The 5,548-nt window shown below is 36.9% G+C and overlaps 1 protein-coding gene across 7 annotated transcripts in view; it reads right to left on the reverse strand.

Annotated features, from left to right (window-relative positions):
• The window catches only part of LOC113336946 (6-phosphofructo-2-kinase/fructose-2,6-bisphosphatase-like), a 4,705-nt gene extending 3,133 nt beyond the window's left edge, over positions 1 to 1,572 (reverse strand). For 3 of the 7 annotated variants that reach the window (XM_026582657.1, XM_026582662.1, XM_026582656.1), the window contains exons 1-5: positions 1,451 to 1,572; positions 1,198 to 1,367; positions 1,071 to 1,121; positions 377 to 954; positions 76 to 208 (exon numbers count right to left, since the gene is read on the reverse strand). The gene's annotated coding sequence lies outside the window, so the exon portion shown is untranslated. Of the gene's footprint in view, positions 1 to 75; positions 209 to 376; positions 1,152 to 1,197; positions 1,368 to 1,450 lie in introns of those variants that run through there. The other 4 variants (XM_026582658.1, XM_026582659.1, XM_026582660.1 and 1 more) reach the window with 4 other exon arrangements.
• Between the last annotated feature and the right edge of the window lie 3,976 nt (positions 1,573 to 5,548).

Genomic DNA, 5,548 nt, shown 5'->3' on the forward strand with positions numbered 1-5,548 from the left:
AAGGATAAAATTAATCGGTTTGTTTCTGCAGCATGACTCTCATTGGAGAAACGGAAAAGGATTAATCGCGCTTACGTCTTCGGCAGTATAAGTAGGACTGCAAGGGCTACACTAGGCGCAGTTAACCCATGAAACATCACTACCAGTATCTACTTCGAGAAGATAATCTTTCGGAGGAGATCCAATTGCAAGTTTTGTGTAGTAAAGCCTGTAAAAAAAATAAAGAGTCGATTTAAAGTCTAAAAAGTTCATGAATACAATTATTTTCAAACTTCAATTTTGCTGGTATTTTTCATTCATATGCCAACTCACGTAATTAAAAAGAAAATATAAAGTAAAATTGCTTATAAGAATTAATCTTAATATATATACGAACCTGGTTCCGGTAGCTTTACCATCCTTAAGTGACCTGTTAGCTTCACCTCCAAATTTATGCATCACTTTGAATGATAATCCTCCTTCTCCGTTAACAAAAACACTCAAGAACAATAATACAAAGAAGAAGATCAGACCATGAATTCCCATTTTTAAAAAGAAAAGTTAAGAAAATTATATACGTAAAGAGCTTTTAACAAGTTAATATGGACTGGATTTTTAAACACGGAAATCAAATCAAAATGATATCGACTTACCTACTTATTCCACAACAAATCGAATTCATATACACAAGATAATTGAGGTCATTTGCGAAAATATAAGAGCCTAGACTTTACCATATTTTCTTGAACAGCCGCTTAATTGTGCATATATCAAAACACATAATCTCATTTGTGGACACTGAGTTGGCGATTGGTGGATGTTGTTGAAGGTGCTGGTGGTGATGGGTGATAGTTGAGCCACACCATAACTAACACACCACTATCGCCAACATAACCAGGCACCACCATCAAATTCCATAAATAAACATACAACAAATCAGTGTTCGGTGTTAGGGCTTTGCTTGACATTCAATACCTAAACCAAGAAACAAAACCATAATTATAATTTCATATGGCCCCAAAACACAAAGCAAGAGAACCAAAGTTCCAATTTCAACAAACCGCTAAAAATAATAACAAAGATCCGCTTACAGAGATCCATAATCTGATTCTTGCAACTCACAAAATTATCCATCACAATATCTGCATAAAAAAACCAAAAAAACACACATTAAAACTCTAATTAAAAAAAAAAACCAATCAAAGCAATAATAATCACCTAAAACTTAGATTAGATTAAGGTTTACTACTTTCCCCAAACCAGCATTCAGATTTTTTAGGTTTTGTCGAATAACAGCCTGCAAAAGAAGGACCAGCAACAGTAGTTGTTCTTCAACTCATAAAAACAATAAAACTGAAACCCCAATAAATCGGTACAACTTCTCTTTTCTACACACAAAAAAATCAAACTAGTGAGCAACAAAATCGAACCAAATTCGAAATCGCTGAGATTTAGATAAGAAGTTCTTTACCAGTAGGAAACTTCATCAAGTTCAATGATGGTGCGATCTGTGCATCTTTATTTTTTTCTTCGCTACCAGCTACTGCTCCTATCTCTTTTTTTTCTTCTTGCGGCTGGATAGAGAGAAGGGATGAACCGATCGAAAATGGAGAAGGGAATGGATAAGATTTCTTAAGTCTAGGGTTAGACGAATATGGTTGTTAGGGTGAAATCATCTATCTGATTCAAAATGGTGTAAGTTGACTGGGTAGGAAAATAACAATAAGTGTTACTTGGCACACAGACGAGTGGCATGCGTGAATTTGGTGTAGTTGCTAGTAGCAACAAAAGATAAGCAGTTGCGAGTTTCGCAACAGAGTTACATTGTTGCTAAAGTTTAGCAACTGGTTATTTTAGTTGCGAATTAGCAACAACTCTAGCTTTGTTGCTAATTTAGGTTGCTAAATCCAGAATTTGGTGTAGTGTAAGCTCCAACAGCGTACTACTACATTAGTTGAACATGTTACCGTGTTAGCCTACCAGCGAGCCGAAGTGGATAGGAGGGTTGATTATGTCGCAAGGGGATAAAACTAACTCTACCTTCCACGTCAAATTATGTGATATTACGCCATCGGAAACTCGAACCTAACCTGGAACCTCCTGGAGCGAGCTAGCTATCTGTTTTTAGAAATATACCCCCATTAATTAGAAATATCTTGTGTACGTGTATACCAAGCATCTAAGATATAAAACAATTGGCTCAAAAAACCATCTGAAGGAATCCAAAAATTCTCTCTGTTTAAGAGTCCTCTGTGAAGTGTACTTTTGTACTTACCATAGCAAAATATTTTTAAGGTGTCACCGATGTGTAAGATTACCTTGAATTATGAAAGTCAACGCACCCTTACCATATTGTGGTAATTGGATATTTGTCCCTACTTTTGATGGTCTATACAAATATCCTTATCACACAATAAATATGTACCTCTTCATTCCTACGCCCATCAGGGGTCCAATAAGGTTTTTATTTCTTCCAAATTTTCCCTCTTATCTATTGTTTTTATCTAGGTCTATCCCTACTTACTTCTTCTTCTTCTTCATTTAGCAGCGAACCCCCATTGCTCCACCACCAGCAGCAGCATCTCCTACCTTCGCCGCCGACAATCGAGATGTATCAGCAACATATGAAACCTTTTTCTTCTTCTATAATCGATTTTTATAATCATACCCAAAGAAAATGAGATCTGATTTTTTAGGTTTTGAAATCAAGTTTTGGGCAACATTTGCGAACGATTTGGTGGTTCGATTCGATTAAGAAAAGGGGATCTGAAAGCTGCTGCGATAAAGTTGATTTCGAAATGGTTATGGTGTGTGAATCAATAGGATATGTTGGAGATAATGAACTTGTTGTTGCTGGGAAGTAATGAGTGTGTTCGAATCTGAAGTTGTTGATGCTTCTAATGGATTAATTGTGATTAAAATGAATAGATGAATGTGTAGGAATTACAGGGAATATATAATTATGAAGAGAGAAGTAAGGATGATAATGGTAGCGGCAGTGGTGGTTCTGGTGGCGACGGTGGTGGTGGTTCGAATTGGTGTTGAAGCTTCATAGAAAACAGTGACGGTTGCTGCTAGGGATTATAAATGGTGGTTAATGGTTTTGTTGGTGGATCTGAAACTACAACTGGTGAAATGGTAGCATTTTTCCATCAGCATGGATAAACATCCATTGTTGATCCAACTAAAATGGATAAACTTGTAATGTTGATCCAACTGCGATGGATAAACTTCTACTGTTGATCCAACTGAAATGTATCAATTTCAGTTTTATGCCACTTAATGTGGATCCATCATCATGGTGTTGATCTAACTGAAATGGATAAACATCCATTGTCGATCCAACTGAAATGGATAAACTATTGTTGTTGATACAAAATTATCTGAACCGATGGTGGCGGCGGCGACGGTGGCGGTGGTTGCTGCTATGGATTGTTAATGGTGGTTGATGGTTTTGTTGGTGGATCTGAAACTGCAACTGATGAAATGGTAGCATTTTTCCATCAGCATGGATAAACTTATATTGTTGATCCAACTGCAATGGGTAAACTTCTACTGTTGGTCCAACTGCAATGGATAAACTTCTACTGTGAAATGTATCAATTTCAGTTTTATGCCACTTACTGTTGATCCAACTGAAATGGATAAAAATCCATTGTTGATCCAACTGAAATGGATCAACTACTGTTGTTGATACAAAAATATCTGAACCAGTGGTGGCGGCAACGGCGGCGGGCTAGTGGTGGTGGCGGTGACGGACTAGTGGTGGTGGAGGACTGTTGGTGGTGTAATGGTGGTGGTGAAGGAGTGGTGGTGGAATATTGGTGGTGGTGGCGGTTGGTAGGTGGTGGTTGTTGAACGGTGGTGGTGGAATTGTAGTTGAATGTTGGTGGTGGTGGTGCTAGTGGTGGTGGTGAAGTGGTAGAGGAAGAAATTTGTTCCATTTTGAAATAAAGAAAAATATTACATGGGTGAGGGTATTAAGGTAATGCAATATTAAATGGATAAGTTTATAAAAAAGTAGGGACATATTTATTGTTGAATAAGGATATATTTGTTGGGTTTGAAAAGGAAGGACATATAATTAATATACCCTACCATATTCGTGTATGTCCGTGTTGCGGAGGGGCTACTGATAGACACAAGATTTTTGGTGATAGTAGCGATTGACCCCCCACAGGGCAAGCAGTCATCTAGACCAGGCCCGGATATAGGACTTAAAGTGTGTCTCAGTGACAAGAAAATTAAGAGACCTTATATTAGTCGCATCATTATTATGCGGAAGTGTGTACTATTATTTATGGTGTGATGTTAGCCAAGAGGTGGAACGTTAAAAATATTTGTGTTCAATCAGATTCGATAAGTTGCATCCAAGCTTTTAAAAAGGGAGAGTTGCCATGACAGCTAGTTCAGAAGTGGAGGCTGACGAAAAACTTTTCCAACAATATTCGTTATAGAGAGACGAATTTTTCAGCTGATGCCCTTATCAAAGCAAGCATGTTTATTGACCGAGAATATTTATAAATTTTATGAGGATAGACCAGGTTTTATTCTGTCTGCAGAATAACCATGGAAAAGTTTATTATCGTTTCAAATAGACTAGACTATAAGATGGCCTCCTGGCTAGCTTTTAGTCCTAGCCCTTGTACAGCTTTTTTTACTTCATTTTATTAATTGACAGAGTAAAAAAAAACATTTTTATTCGTCGGCCACCGCACCTCACGCGGTCATCTAGTCCTAATCGTACTGTCACCACCAACATTCTTGCATGTCCATGATTTCCCATCGTTTCTTCTGTAAATTTGTTCTTTACCACCACCAGCAGCAGCTTCATGATGAGCCTCTTCCATTACAACAACAGAGAGCCCTAATTTTGCCCTAGAAGTAAATATCTACCCAAGCATCGGTACCACCGTCAAATCACCTTGAGGTAATTTCATCACATGATTCAATCAAAGATGATTGTTTAGGGTTTATGTTCTTTGTTTTGAATCTGATTGTTTGATACTAAGATTGAAATTTGTATTGGAGGTAATAAATAGCGTTTAGTGTTAAGAGTCTAAGTAATCTGAACATGCAATTACGTTTACCTGATTCGATGTACAGAGAAATTGTGGGTCTAATTTAAGTTTTGGAATTTGGGTGATTTTGCTCGGATGAAAATGAAGATCATTTTCTCTTCTGGGTATTATTCCAAAACTTGTTGGGATCTAAACTTTGTGTTTGTTATGTTAAATTTGATAAATTAAATGAATCAAAAAGGGTTTGTGCTCTTTGATTAGTAGTTATGCCCCTATTGGTGCATACTTTGTTATACTCTTTTTAAACTATTTGTTGCTAGTAGATGGTTTTGATTAGTAGTTCAGTACCAATTCAAGATTACGGGTTTTGTGTTTGTTTGCACTTTCGCTTTGTTGTTTTTTGTTTGGTTCAGTACCAATTCAAGATTCTCAAAGGAGGCATTGGATTGTCAATGATGTATCATTATCATTGAATATCGAATCGTTTACGTTACATGTGCAATGTAAAGTAGGAATCAAATGAAAATAATGTCTCATGGAATAGTGTA

Source organism: Papaver somniferum, unplaced genomic scaffold, assembly GCF_003573695.1.
Source record: "Papaver somniferum cultivar HN1 unplaced genomic scaffold, ASM357369v1 unplaced-scaffold_154, whole genome shotgun sequence".
Classification (NCBI taxonomy): domain Eukaryota; kingdom Viridiplantae; phylum Streptophyta; class Magnoliopsida; order Ranunculales; family Papaveraceae; genus Papaver; species Papaver somniferum.